Consider the following 16,131-nt stretch of genomic DNA (forward strand, 5'->3'; position numbering starts at 1 on the left):
TACGGCTTTCCCACCTAACCTGCCTGTATCCTGCAGTATTTTTAACAGTAAAAAAAAAAAAAAAAAAAAAAAAAAAAAAAAAAGAGCCCAAACCAAAAAGATAAGGATATTTACAAATCTATCACTTAGCTTATACATTAAATATTGACCTCAGTCTAAACAGTAAATAAATCCATGCATAACTTCTCAGCTATCCAAAAACAAGCTCTTTCTGATACAGGAAGTACAGTTTTAAAAGTTATATAAGTTATTCCTGGAAGAGCTGAAAATAAAGTCCTTCAGCTATATTTTTCCCATAGCCTGTCAAATGGGCACTCATAAGCAAACCATCTGTGTAAAACACTTTCCAGTCACAACTTTTTTCTTTCCTAAGATTACTTCTCACTAGGCAGAAGCTGGGTACACCACCCAGACAAGAGAAAGGAGCCCAAATTAAGTATCTCAGTTTCAAGACTCACCAACACCATTATGAAGACATGTTACACATTCATGAAACTAAACATAGATGCAAAAAGAATCATATTTTCATTTTAATTAACTTGGTTTGAGAGTCTTTGTTAACAGAGCAGCATTCTTTGAATGTGGTTGTAAAACTAAAAGCTCTCTCTTGGGAAAGAACTTTGCAAAGCAGTGGTAACCAAAAGGAGAAGAATTAAAAATGTACATTAAATTTCAGTGCCATTAAAGATCAGAGGCTTCCTAGAGGCTTGCAGGAAGGATTCCTATTATTGACTAAGGCAGCAATGAACAGCCTTGCTGTGAAGGAACACGAAGCAAATGGTAAGCTGAGAGCTTCACTAGGAGCCAAGCTGACTGTGTGCAAAAAACCCACACACTGTTGACACAGCACTCCTTAGTAGTAATTCTGCTACTGTGAACAAAAGCTGATATTCTGACATTTCAGGGCAGGACACGTGTTAAATAAAATAATTAATTTTCTTAGTAATTCTTCTACTACATTAATATAAGGTGAATGCTTGGAATCACATTAGTGCCTACCAAATATGATTTTTTTTTTTCTTAGGTGATACTATGCAATTAGCATCACATAAAAATGTCAAGTACTGTAATAAATCAGGATGAAACAACAAAATAATTCATTTCCTTATGCTTTCATCTGGAAATAATGCAAATTTGGAGGGAGCTGACAAATGTCACTTTTTATTACCTCTTCACTGCCACACCTGCACTGCAGACTAACCACAGCTTCAGGAGGAAACTATGCTCAAATCTGTTACTTTGTCTAATGGTAACTAAAATGTACTACAAAGAAACCAGTTCAACAACAGTTGGTTTAACACTTCCTAAAGCTTCTAACAGAAATTGAGAAACACAAACATTTTTAACAACAGTCAAATCAAAATACTTAAATTAATTTTTCTGTTATAACTCTAAGAGAGGTTTAACTACATGTCTGAACCGAAGCACTCAATAACTAAATACTAAAAAGGCCCCTGAAAGGCAGTAATTTATTAAGGTTTGTTTCCTTTTGAAAAAAAATTGTTGAAAATCACCTACCACAAACTCTGGAGTTTGTCTTTCACAGATTGCTTTTGAATACCAGACACTTGGAAGATAACAACTCTGAACCATCTCCTGATTGTTATAGTGCATTTAAAAGCAATGCCAACACCAAACATTTCACACATCAGTAATCTCATTTTCAGCTTTAATAGTAAAAGAGTACAATCATAACAGAATGGCTACCTGCTCGAGTAGGAAGGAAAAAAAAACCCTAAAGGAAAAAGTTAACACCTCTAAACATTTACACCAAGAGCAAATTCTGGTTAGTATTCATCAAAAGAATGTGCCCATTAGCCAGTGTGGTTTAACCCCACGCAGCACGCCTCTAATAGGTAACTGAGTCTCAGAGACTCCATTTATTAGACTCCAACACTTGATTCAGCTGATTTGAGAGGGGTCTGGAAAGTGGATTTTTCCTCAAAACAACTGCCAATAGCCCACCACTGGGCCTGCATTCTTCTCAGTCAGTTTAGGGGAAAAAATTTTGAAATATGTGGCATTACCAAGCCTGGAATGTAATATATTTTAAACTCTAAAGAACTCAGTAGGGAATTAAAAACAGTGGATTAATGAACATCTTTTAAAGAAACAGTTCAGTTAAGTACTGCTACTTCAAATCTATCAGATGCAAATAGGTGGTTTCAAATTTAAATTGCTGTAAGGCATCTACGGGCAATAATTTCAAGTTCAAAACTAATTCAATTACATCTATCCAGTATAAGATATTCCAGAGAGGGAGACACAGGAAAAAGTGTGGGGCATTTTCTTCCTAAACTGTTTTGTATGTAAGCTTAGCCAGAGATTTCAAGTAAGTTTAAACACCATTATCAATGCCAGTTGATTGCATGAACACAACTCAAGATTTGGCACAGGAATTCCATTAAGGTTTGCAAAAAAATAATTCCCAGTCCTAAAATCTTGCAATTGTGATAGAAATTTCTTCTCCAGGAACCCAAAACAAAGCTTTTTCTTTTATTTGGTTTTTTTGAGCCGGTAAGATATGAGAGAAAAGAAAGCACTGGACTATTCCAGTCTTTACATATTCTACTCTTATTTCATTTTCAAGTGACCCCACCCTATGTATTTGCCAACAAATGATAAAATAGGGCAAGACAGTAAATTGAAGGTAAGGTGTAAGTTCAGCAAGTTTACAGAATTTAACAGCTAGCAGAAACACACTTGGTTTAAGGTGAGAATATTTTTCTACTGCATTCCCTCTACTGTTGCCATAGAATACTATGATGTATTTTTACTCTCACTTCATGCATTGAAAACACTATTTTGCACTGTTTTAAAAGAAACACACTCTACTTGATAGCAGGATTTTATGAAGTTACAAGGATTTTTGTTGAGATGAACTGATGATTAAAAAAATCTCTTCCAAAAACTTTTCTTAGGTATATCTTCAACTAGAAAATTATAGGTACAGACAGCAAGTGTCTCTCTTACAGAAACCAGCAGCACACAAGATTCAATGACCTATATTTATGAAGTGCTTGTGAAACTTATAAATAAACATGGTTTAGAGGCTGGGAGATAGTACACCTCTTACTAGAGTGAAAAGCCAGTGCTTTGCAAAGGCAAAGAATACCACGAACTTTCATTGTAAACAAACATTCAAAGAATGCTGTTCTGTTAACAAAGAGTCTCAAACCAAGTTAATTAAAATGAAAATATCATTCTCTTTGCAGTTCCTGTTCTTTTTAAAGCAGAGCCTTGTTCTGCCTTATCTTGGAAACAATTTCACAAGCCCATCTCAGGTTTAAACCTGATCACAATGACTGTAGTGTCATTCTTGCCAAGACTTGGACCTAAAGACCCTCTCGTTTTCAGTTAACACTGAAAATATTCAGTAAGTAAACTTGAACCTCAGCAAAATTACCATGAATTTCCTGACATTGTACCTGCAAATGCATTTAAAGAAATATTTTCTTAATTTATTAAAAAATGTTTAGTGGATTAGTGCTAATAAAGTCTCTAATACAAGTCTTGAAGGTTACAGTAAGACAATATTTTACATGGCATACTTAAAAAGGTCTTAAAAATAAAAATCCAAAGTACACATCTCCTTTCTGAGAAAATCCATAAACCTAAGTGGAACAGTGAGTGACCATCTCATTTGGTATTTTACATGAATTTTTAAACCAAATCAATAACAGCTATGAAGAAAGCTGCAGTCTATAATCAAAATGCTTCTTGTGACAGTTCTGTTCTCCTATGGAAAAAAAATTCTCCTTTTAAATATAGCATAACAAGATGGATATTCCAGTCGCAGCTGTGAGGTGCACTCCCATTTGTTATTTATTAAAAGCATAATGAGAACAGTAAATTATTTATCCTTCTTTGCTCACTAGGTAACACTAACCAAGCACAACGGATGAATGACTGCCAAGAGACAAATACAGAAGGCCAAACTTTAACCCTTCCAAAAACTCATTTAACAGATCTATAATAGAAACAACAATAAAAATATTAAAGCAACTAGATTTCAGGTTTTGCCCTACAGTGAGGAATACAAATATTTGAACAGATGGTAGCTGCCAATACATACTTCTAGTCTGAATAACCTTACATCTGCTTCAAAAGAGAAGCTGATAATTTCAGTTATAGCAAGTCTATACAAGAGTAATTATTTTATCTATTTAGACAACTGTTTTTGAGGCTTCCTAAGAACATGCTTAAAAAGGAATGCAGCAAACAAAGCAACCAACATAAAACTTAGTATATTATCTGCAAACAAAACAGACCACACTTTCAAACTCATGAAAACACTGTAGCTTTTTGTCAGCAAGACAAACTCTGACGGTACCATTAAAGCTTGGTCACTCTGTTCTCTTACTTCCAAAGCCCTGCGACCCTCGGGGAATTACTGGAGCATCAGCACTCTGGCAGCACAAATTTCTGCACAGCTCATCGCTTGAAGTCAACTTGTACCAAAATTTACTTTCTGAGCCTTACTATCCAACACAACTACATTAGAAATTAAGGCAAAGTCAAACATGCTACCTAACTACTTCAGCTTACAAGACCAGTTTTCGGCGACTTAAGTACGGCCCTCAATATCGCTCGACAAACCATAAAGAAAACAACAAAAGCTACAGGCGAGGGCAGCCCCCCTGTCACACAGCGCAGAACGCCGCTCCGCTCCCTGCCCAGGCTGCTCTGGCACCCTCGAGAGGGGCGAAATCTGCGAACCCCAAAAGGGCCCTGCCCCGCTTCTCTCTCTGACCCTTTCGGCGCTCTCCCCGGTCCGCACCTGCCGCCCCGCCGGCCGAGAGCTGTGGCGGCGGAGGCGAAGCGTTCAGCGTTCGGCACCAGCTCAGCTTCCCCCCGCATCCCTCCTGCGCTCGCCCCGGTCACCGCCGCCGGGCCGCCCTTCCCCTCGGGCCCCGCACAGGCGCGACCCGGGGAGCCCGGCAGCTGCTCCGACCCGCCGGCCCCGGGTACGCCACGGCTCTTTGTCCGCCGCCGCTGCCACCGCAGGAGCAGGTGCTCCCGGCACTTCCCGGGGTGATCCCTGAGAAGTACTTTTGCCCAGTTTTGCCTTCGACCGCGACTCGGGGACAAGCGCATCCCTGCCGCCGACTGCCCCTTCCGCGCCCACGCAAGCCCCGACGGATCCGGGGACGCCCTCCCTCCGCAGACGGGCACAGCGGCATAGCCCGGGCCGTCACCCGTCCCCAGGTTCTTCCGGGAAGAGTCCCACAGCCGCCACAGCCAGCCCGCGCCCGGGCACGGCGCCCCGGCTAGGGGCAGCGCTCCCGGCGGCGCCTGCTCCGCCCGCCTGGGCACAGGCTCCCGGAGACGCGTCGGCGGGCAGGTGCAGCAGCACCAGCGGGGAGCCACAGCCCGGGCAGCCACCCCACGCTCCCACTGGCGGAGCCGGAGCCGGGGCTGGGGCCGCGCAGCCCCCGCCGCACGTACCTGCCGAGCCTCGAGAGAGGAGCAGAGAGACGCCGCCGCCGCCGCGTCCCCTCAGCCGACCTGCGGGGCCGGGCCGCGCATGCGCGGCGCGGCGCAGCGCCCGCAGCGGGGCGGGGGGGGGGGGCAGGTGTGCGCGGCCCCGCTGCCGCCCCCTAGCGGCGGGGCGGGGGTGACGGAACGGGGGTGAGCTCCGTGAGGGGAGCGGGGCGGGGGCCAGGGAGCGAAGGGCCCGGGCCGCGGGGCCTCCGCTCCTCACCGCGCCCCAGAGTCAAACACTGGAACATCGCTGCTCCTCACGGACAGGCGAGCACACGGCTGTCCGACTCTGAGCGTTCTGTTGCCGCGAAAAACACAAGGAAGTTAATAATTCTGTGTTTAATGGTATGCAGTAACAAAGGCACGGGATTGCACAATTGAAAATGAGAAAATGAAAAATATGCCAGGTGGTTATCCAGCAATTTTCATTCATGGGGCATGCCCTGCTCCAAATCAGTTTCCAAGCCTCTCTAATGTATTTATAATTTCATAATTAAAGACTGAACTGTACACACAAAATTTCTGAAATTAGGCCATGTATAGAGCTATTAAAGGCCTCACTTGCTAAGGAGAGGTGTTTTTCCAGCCCCAATAGTTTGATTAAGAGCAATTACTGCTATGCCTCACCTGGGCTCGCCTCAAGCTGTCCCCATTGCCACCCTGACACAAGCATGGAACTTAGCGCACTTGAAGTCCTGGTCTGTACTGTTCTGTGTGTCCTGTGTCTTAAAGATGATAGGCAAATGTTATAAAGCTGCTATAAATAAGACTCCATTTCACCACTGGTCTGATTACAGTGCCAAAAATGACAGCAGTATTAGCTGGACCATGTACTTTCCTTGCTTTTAGTGCAGCTGAACTGAATTGTGCGCTGCATGGTGAGGAACTTGAGCAAAAACTAAGGTAAATAAGACCTTGTCCCATTCATCAGTTAAGGAATCTAGGCCGCATTCCAGTCAATAATTGAAACTTTAATTATCTTGACAGCTTTCCACTGAATGTGAAAGAATCCTGCTTGGCCAGTCCTGCAGGACATAGCCACAGACAAATAATGTTCTCTGTGGCACATTCCTCATGGCATCCACCAAGAAAAAGGTTCATTGAGAACAAAAGATTATGACAAAGGTGATGTCCAAAAGCAAATGTATCAATGCCATTCCTCATAAAGTAAATGTACAGTGCCTATAAATACTCATATCTTCTAAATTATTTTCCAGTATGTAAATCTACATGGACTACAATGCGGCTCAGGCAGAAAAATGGCTACAGAAAATCTTCATCTATACCTTTACTGGAAGTAATCTGAAAACCAAGAAACCAAAGTGCCAGAAGTGGAATATTCAAACAGCAGTATAACTTAAAGTTTGTTATAAAACCCCAGAAGAGCAGAGCTGTTCAGTATAAGGACCTTGAACTTTAAATTATTTAATTTGCTAATATTGACATGAGATAGAATCCAGGCAGTGCTGTCAGAATACAGGTTTGACAAATTAGAAGATGCATCAGAAATTTATTAAAAACACGATTGCAAAAGAGAGACAAGTGGAATCATAAGTTGAAAACAACCTATTAAGACATAATAAACCAACAAGAGTCTATAATTAGGATCTGTAATCCTATAGTTCTTAATCCTGTACAATGACTGTGCTTGGCATGACAGTCTGCTGTCTTAACCAGATTAGACATCTTGCATTTCAAGAAATAAAAGCAATACAGTTCCAAAGACATTTAACTGCTAAAATTAATCACCAACACATTTATTTTTTCAAAGTACTCCTGAATTTTGCTGTAATACTTTAAAGAGTCAGGCAGCAACAAACCACAGAAAGCAAAATTTACATGGTTAAAATTAAAAGCCAAAATAAATTGAATAAATAAATTGAATTAAATCCAGAGTCATAAATAAGAGAAGGAGTCTTTTGTGTGGGGCTGGGGGAAGAGAAAAAGATATTTTAAAAGAGTATTTTTATGCAGGAGCCCTTTGCTCCTTCCTGAGCTGCACATCAGTGTCAGGGCAGAGCTGCTCCTCCAGGCACCATGAACTGAGAGCCAAGGTCACCAATGAGGGCACAGCCAAGGACAGAGCCAGGTGGCTTTGCCATACACCAGTGACCATCACCCAAGGTGAGATGTCAAATCAAGTCCAGCATGCATTCAGGAAGTCTTGTCAGGAAAAGCAGGAGGCAGTACTGCAGACATGTGTGACCTGTGTGCAGACCTCCACCTGTAGTGTAGGTCTGGGGCTCATCCAAGGAAGAATCATCCAAGACAGACTCACACAAGACAGTATGGTTTGGCTGTTTGTTTTGAGCTCCATAGTGTGGTCAAATGCCCCAGATCAGAAATTCCCATTCTCCAGCTAGATAGAACACTGAATAGGTATCTTGGCACAGGCTTGGCCGGAGCAATGTATATACTAAAAACTGAGTCTTGACTGAGTCTTGTGTAGATTCTCTCCAGTCATACTGATGGAAGGTGTGATAAAAATCACTGCAAACAGTTCCTGCACTGCACAGAGTCCTCCTGAGCTGCAGTTCTGTCTGTCAATGTCTTCTGTCACATTGAACCATCTGAGAGACTCTATCTTCAAATGTGGTTGTTTCCTTTCCTAACAGTTACAGTCCACTCATCCTAAGAAATCTGTTTCAGGGAGGAGAAAACAGAAGAGACAGGGCTTTCTGTTGAAGGCAAGGATTGCTGCAGGACTTCAGAAAAAACAAGTGTGCAGTTTTTCTTTGATCTGAATTTAGTTAAAAGTTTCTCATCTCCACACAGAAGCGTAAATGCCAGCTAATGTAAGTTTCCCCCCTACAGGTTGGGAAGTGTTAGTTGTTCTCTTTGTAGAAGATGTTTAAGTGTCTAGTAGGGGAGGATGTCCCAGCAATGTCATGGATAAATAAAACAAATAAAATTTGAAATTTCACTTTCTACTTACCTATGGTACTTCTTACTTGTTTATTTTATTACTTTTTAAATATTGAATGAACTATACTTATTAAACTGTACTCCCTTTTTGTCAAGATGTTACAAAACAATAAACTCAAGAAAGCCAAAGGATAAATCTATTAATAGCAGTCACACATGCATTGAAACCCCATAGTACAATGAAAAAAAAAAAAACAAAGAATGGTCCACTATATACAAAAAAAGGTACAGAGACTGTAAGCCTTACCTATTTTCTCCCTCCATTTCTACTAGCTCAGCTGAACCAGTGCTACAGTACTGGAAACTGTAGTTCCCCATTCAGGCACATTTCTTCAGTGTTTAGCTAACCATTTTGAAAGCAAATCCAAATGGTACATTAGCATAAATAAGGTTCCAGCTTATTGGAGCTCTAAAACTTCTCTTTATGCTGCCCTTCCTGTCCAACTAACAGAATGTTAAAACTGGTGAGATCTGTGTTATTTTTCAAATCTACCCACTTAAAAAAGGCCCAGAATGACAGAAAATAAGCAGGATTGATATTAACTGCTCCTGAAGCTCTTTCTCAAAACTTCCAATGGTGAAAGACAGAACAGCCTCCCTAAGCAGTACATTCCAGTGCAGAACTAACCTTGGAGTTACAAGTATCTTCCAAAGTCTAGCCTCATCTCCTGTGCTGCAGTACAGAGGAGGTAACGAGCTTATCTCTGTGAATACAGGAAGCAGAATTCAGGGCATTTGATAGTATCATTTATACCCTCAGTTTCACCAAAGAATAAACAATTATTTTAATCTTTCCTCGAAGGTGATGTTTTTTAGACCTACAATTGTTTTTATTGTTCTTGCTGGGTATCTTCCTGTGGGTCTTTATCAGAACAGTGCTCAATTCCAGGCACAGCACTCCAGCTGGGGTCTGATGAGCACTGACTTCAAGATATCACACATCTGCTTATACATCCCACCAAAGATCCTTTGTTTTTTCTCTTCTGGCAGGAGAACACTGCTTAACCAGGTCTTCTCCAGCTTGTGTATAACCTCACTAGTGAATTTTCTTCCATGTCCATTGATTCTTACTGAATTCTAATCTTGTTCTGAAAAAAGTTTAAGATCTTTCACATCTTGCAGATTTGATGATAAGTGCACTGTCTATTCCATCAGCCAAGTCATTAAATAAAATACTGCATGTTATCAGATCCAGAATGATCCTCTGAGCTGAGATGCTCCTCTTGAAAAATTGACCTTCTAAAAACGTGGTTTGAGCAGGGTTTTCATACCCATCTTGTATTTTTTTACAGTAGTTTATGCGGGACATCATGCCTCTCCCTTTCTTATGAGATGTCACAGGAGGGAATTTCAAAAGCCTTAGCATACTCTGTCTTTATCACATATATTGATTCTTTCCTATTTGTCTTCAAATGATGTGCTCAAATCATGCAAGAAATATGTTGCAGCATCAAAATCTCAAACTGCTTTATAGTCTTCTCCTCTGTTACCAATGTTATCAACTCTGCTGTCCGTGCACTAAATTAATGTAGAAACAAGAACTTAAAATGATGTATAAAAACGAAATACTCATTAAAGCTCTGTATTCATTAATTGAAAGTCAAGGCTTGAATACTAAAAAATATTAACTTGGCAAATAAATTATTTTATACACAGCATATATCTATACACAACTGGCAGAACTCACTGACAAATAATAAAACAATGGCACATTCTTTACTGATTAAAAAAAAAAAAACAAACAACAATGTTAAGGGAATACACAGAAAACAGCCTAACCAAGGAATGTAGAAATTAATAAAAATATACATTCTTCATTAACTATTAAAATGGCAAGGATTAAAAAGAAATTTCTCCTTCAGGCACGTTAGATTACAATTGCCCATTTTGACCATAAGACTGATTCTGCAAACAAGCTGCCAAACTAGACAGATTCTACTGTTGAATATGAAATAATAATGCCTCTACATTTTTTTGAAGATGCTTATAAACTTAGCAATACTAAATAGAAGAAACATAACAACTGAAATGGGCTTACCATCTTATGTAAGAACTGACATGTGGCTTCGTTTATCTTTAGAAGCAAGCCAGGGACAGATCCAAAGTGTGATTAAAAATAGTACAACGTGTTCATCCCTAGTTGGAAGACAGCAGACATAGCAAACCTGAACTCAAAAATCAGAAAATAAATATGCAAAATAGATTTTCACATGAAAGTTACCTTTCCAAAAATCCAAACAAACTTTTAGCCCCAACAAACCTGTTGTTAAAACTCAAGAATTCTTTTACTTGATGAGACTCCAGAAACAGCTCCACAAATACTGAAAATAGAAGCAGTGAAAGGCACCAGGGAAGAACTCAGGAATCCTGTGTTTTCTTCACAAGCCTGCTTTGGACCTTGGTACCTTCCCTGTGCTTTATTTTTTCCATCTTCAAATGAAATTCATGAAACTTCTTCCTCCTTCCCCACAACACGTACGTGATGAATTTTAAATACTTTTTCAAAGGTCTTCATTCTTTCATACTGAAGTTACTGTGAAAATTGAATATGTGCCTTTAATGAGCTGGTTTTTCTTTATTTTGCTCAACAGCACAGAGATTCAAAATCAGGCTTCAGTCAAGCCTGACAGTTATTGCTGAGTTGTGCTCTATGAGCCCTATGAGGTGAAGCTGATCTCATGGAGAAGTTTCTACAGGTACCAAAGATTTACCTGTGTGATAGAAGTACCATTTTATTCACCTTCTGTTTTGAGTTACCTAGTTGGTACAGGCATCACTCCACTGGGCATAGGAATGCGTCCCAGTTTAGAGTGGCCTTTTCTTCTCCTTCTCTTCTTCTCTCTTCTCAAGCTCAACACACTCATGATGCCAAGGCTCTGCAAGTTCAGTGCAGGAGAGAGGCATTTCTGAAAAGTAATCTGAGTTCTTTACTCAGTAGATGGTAAAAAATGCTTAAGTAGTATTGAAACTAGAGCAGTTTCAGTTGCACAAAATAAAGGGATTACTGTTACACTTCCCAAAGTGACCTTAAAAGTGCTAGGCCTCCCGGGAGTTTAGTCTCCAGTATCATATACATCTCTGTTACCTTGATTGGAAATGTTCTCTCACATTCACCGTGGTAGGAAACATTTTCTGTCACCTCATTAAAATAGTCAAAGCATGGATTTACCCAGAGGAGAGTGAAGGATAAATTCCCCAGCTAGCACCATTCAATGCCTGTGCATGTTCTGGGCCAGGCACTGGCTCAGCAGCAGCACAGCAAGCAGAGGGTTTGTTTCATCTGCTCTTGGCAAATTGATTGGACCTCATGTCTGGGGAAACAACGAGGCTTTAGGTGCTGTTCAGGCAGTTTTTCTAAGTGAAAAGGTGCAGAGAGCAGAGAATGAGAGGATTTGTTGAAATTCAGGTGGAAATGAGCAGACTTGCTGTCCATAGAAAAAGGTTAGTTGTTTATCTCTGTTGGTTCACTAAACATGCTATTCTTTTTCCTGCATGCTATGTATCTTTTTACACTCTTTCTGGTTTATTCCCTCTTAAGCAGTATCTTAAAAGTGAACAAATGAAGTTCTAAGGGAAATGTGTGGCATTGAACTATGCGAGGGAGGAAAGCCAGAGTTTGCTTTAATACAGGACTGGCAGGACAAGCTGATGAAGGAAAGTCCTCAGCTTCATCCTTTTCATGTGTATATTACTGCTGCTTTGAACACCAGAATATATTATTAGGGTTCTTTGAAATAAAACTAATTAAATAAGATAAAACTCATGTGAGTTGTTCCCTTTACAGAAAGAAATTGATGATGGTTAGCCATCTCAATGTAATCATTTTTTATCACAAACACCAATAATCCTATTCTCACAAATACAGCAACAACAATTCCAAATTCGTTCCAGGCAATAAGTAACAAAAAAGAACTCACCTTCTCTAGACACATTTCCCTGGAAAAGCTTTTCTGTTCTTAGTTGCTTTCTTGTTCTTGGAATCTCTTCTGTCTTATCTTTCCCTTTGTCTCTCATACAAGCAGATGCTCTGACAAATCTCTCTGCCCAAGAGACAACTCAAGAAAATCCTCCATCCTTACAAATACCATTTGCATTTGCCGGTACCATGACTCTAAATTTTGGGTTGAGGTCCTCTTTAATTTGAACAGAGGAAATGAAGGGTGTACTTTCTCTAATCATCTGCCACACGGTTTAACCACACCTCTAGCAGTGTTATATAGGGTGAATTGCTCCACAGTTTTGTATCGCTCATCACTGCATGGTGTTGTTATCTTAAATAGTGCACTAATCTGGATCATCATTCTTGTAGGTGGATTTTCATAAACACAAACCGAAATATCATCCTATGAAGAATTTCTCCAAATAAGCAAGGCTGTCCTTGTCAAATGGTAGAAGCAGAATGGCTCAGTTGTACTGTTATGTGTATTGCCCATTTTTACATACTATTTTTATTTTTGTTTTGTTGTTGTTATTGTCTTTCCATGCAGGGCACATGGGTCATCATTTGCTATTCTGAGATGTAACATCTCTCACTGAAAACCTAGGCCATTAAGCCATAAAGAGCATGAGTTTTTGTGGCTTCCAGTGATACCTCAAAAATCTTGACTGAGAGCGCAGAAATGCCTGTTGAGCAAACAACGATGCATTATTAACTCTAATGTTAATACATTAGGTGAATATTTGTGGTGCAAAATAAACATTTAAATGGGAGAAAATATTTGTCTTTCTCTAATTTAACTTCCTTAGAAATGCAAGAGATATAAGTATTAAGTACATATTATGAAGCACAGACTATCAACTATCAGTACTCTTCAATGCCCAGAACAATACAAAATTTTGTTAACATAAATTCTTCATTAAAAAGAAATTACAGTTTTGCAGCATCAGCATGTTAAAAAAAGTGATTATGCTAATGGCTGTGCAATCAGCTGCTTTTTTAGGTAAGTAAAGAAATTGTCTAATATCTAACATTTGATAATGTGCAAGAAGTTTTAAAACCCTGGTTACATTGCAAAGAACACTGACACTTCAGGAAAGCCAGTTCACAGAGCAAGATCAAGCACCTCTCCTTCTGTGGTTGCCTTTAACCATTTAGCTTTCACTTAAACTGTGCTAGCGTGTATTAAATAACCTGCCCAGATTGTTTCAGATGAACATCATATGGAGCACTTTGGAGACATAAGTCTTAAGTCATGAGAAAGCTCTCCCAGTCAGTCCAGGCACTGGCTTCTGAATCCAGTTTCTGGACACCTTATTCCTGGGTGCCTTGTTGATCTCATCTTCTGTCTGATGAGTCCCATGGTGACATCGTGTGTCTGTGCCTTTTGCCAATAAAAGGATTGTTGACGCTGATAAGAGTCACAGTAATAATATTTCTAATAGCAAACTCAGCACTGCTGCATAACAAATGATGTTTATTTCATTACAAGGAAGTTGCAAAGCATAGTAATTTTGATTGCAGTTTTACAGTACTCAGAGAATTAATCTGTCAGGACAGCAGGCTTTATCCTGCAGACAAATTCATTTGTAATCCTCTCAAGTATTCTACCATGTGACTTCAGGAGATAAAAGAGCCTCCTTTAAAGTATATTTCCATAACCCACATTGAGTGATGTTAAGTACAGTGGTATCTCTCCCACTAGATTAACTTCTAATTATTGCAATTTTTCTCATGAAAGAGACTGCAAGATAGCACAGCAAGTCTCTACACAGTCATTCTATGGGCAGAGGACATTTTATGTTAATTTACTGATTTATTTAAGACAGGAATTCCAGCAGCAAGTGACAGTAAGTAGAAAAGTATAGCAAAACTCAATATATTCTCATTTGAGAAAATCTGACAGCGGATTCTTTAATGCTGCTCTCTTCCCAACACTTAAATTATTCACTTCCTTTCAATAAGAAAATTCTTTCATGTTGTTCAGATCACATTTTAGCCTTTTTTTTATGGTATTTCTTTGGATATTGGCATTATGTGATGTTACAGATACTGAAGTGCTTGCTTGAAGCTTCACTAGCACATGATATGTATTAATGTCTCTTCCAGAAATCTTCCAGTATAAATGGGCTGAAAAATCAAGAGAAAAGAGAAGTCAAAATCATAAATATATTAAATAAGTTTTATTTGCTAGATTTCTAGCTGTTACACTCAGCTGTCTTGTTAAACATCCATGGATGATACTAGCAGAAACCTGTCTAGTTACACAGTGTTAAAATGTTTTTTTTCTCTTGTGTGTGTTCAAAGTACATCAAGAGAAAATTAATGCAAAATACACCATTATCAGTGATCATTAGTAGAACTGCATATAGAAAGGGACTTCTGAAAACTTATTTTTGTAGATGAATGTGGATGAAACTACATTTCCCTAGAGGGAAACAGAAGAAGAGAGGTAAAAACATTGCCTATCTTTGGAAATATCCGACAAGGAAATAGGGACACCTTAGAGATAAAAAAAGGAGTACTTCCTACAGAACCAGTCCCGATGGAGCTACACAGATGGAAACCTGTATTTATTTCTGCCTCTGAAAACACAGGAGCTCTAAATCTCATGTCTTCTGCAAAACAGCTCAGAGCCAGTAGAGCAATCTCAGCCACTCCAATCTGCAGGAATACTGAAGAGCCGCCAGGAAAACCACCTGATACCCCCTGACACATAGAGGTGCTATTATTTACCGCTCAGTAAGACCAGCAAACTATTATGCTCAGCAAAGAAAAATGTTTTAGGTCTAAGTAATAATTTTCCCAGTGACCTTAAAATATCCCTGTTGTTAAGAATTTTCCTTGCACAGGGCAGTCTCTGTAATAGGATCAGGCAGTATGTTTCTCCATGCCAAGTCACTGAATGCTAAAATGATTTGTCATCTTTCGCCACAGGCCACTGCCTGACACACACATGCCACAGTCTAATATCTCGCCTGCTTTGACATCAAAGTGTCTTTCTTCGGCCATTAACAACAATAGGAAAGGTAAACAATGGCAGAAACTTCCATTCTTTCTGGGAGAGTTTTAATTAAATAAAAGCCCTCAAATAGCTTAATGTGACTAAGGCAGGGGGGAAAACGTTTCATCATAAAATGAATTAAATCTATAAATCTCGCTTATTCTCTTCCCCTGCATTTTTTTAAATTTACTTCACAGTCACATTATTTCATTCTCTGCTGAAGTTTATGACATTATATGATATCTCCTGGGCTTTCACAGTCTATCACCTTTTACAGCTCATGCTTAATGCCATAGGTCATAAAAGACAGAGTTCATCTCATTTTACAAAGGGGAAAAGGGAAAGAAGTCCTATGTAAAACCTCCAGTTGCAGAAGGATTTTCACCTGCTGAAATATACGGTTGTGAATAGGTCCACTGAGGCTTTTCCTAGCAGCAACTCTGCCTGTTTTGAGGGATGAGTGATTTCTACAGCATGCCCCAGAGACCTGATTTCCCAAACCATATCAGCAAAGCAGAAATGCAGCAAATGCTGTGGTCCAGGGTGGGACCAAGGTGCAGCTGGGGAACATTTTCAGGTTTCGTGGGGTTGTCTCTGGTCTTCCTATTTAGATGTAGTTAGTCAGTGCTATTCATTGATGTGTCTTCACAGGACCGTGTTAGAGACATATCACTTTTCAAGACAAGTCTCAGAGCAAAAAGCTCACTTCTTGTCCATCCCATTTTGGAGGAAATAAAATGCAAAAAAACTGTATGTGCCAGCCAAAACCATTGCAAGATTC

At 39.8% G+C, this 16,131-nt stretch overlaps 1 protein-coding gene across 2 annotated transcripts in view; it reads right to left on the bottom strand.

Annotated features, from left to right (window-relative positions):
* RAB3IP (RAB3A interacting protein) overlaps positions 1 to 5,505 on the bottom strand; it is a 32,853-nt gene extending 27,348 nt beyond the window's left edge. For both annotated transcript variants that reach the window (XM_058022968.1, XM_058022965.1), the window contains exon 1: positions 5,449 to 5,505. The gene's annotated coding sequence lies outside the window, so the exon portion shown is untranslated. The remainder of the gene's footprint in view (positions 1 to 5,448) is intronic.
* Positions 5,506 to 16,131: the final 10,626 nt, after the last annotated feature.

Source organism: Melospiza georgiana, chromosome 4 (assembly GCF_028018845.1).
Source record: "Melospiza georgiana isolate bMelGeo1 chromosome 4, bMelGeo1.pri, whole genome shotgun sequence".
NCBI classification, from domain to species: domain Eukaryota; kingdom Metazoa; phylum Chordata; class Aves; order Passeriformes; family Passerellidae; genus Melospiza; species Melospiza georgiana.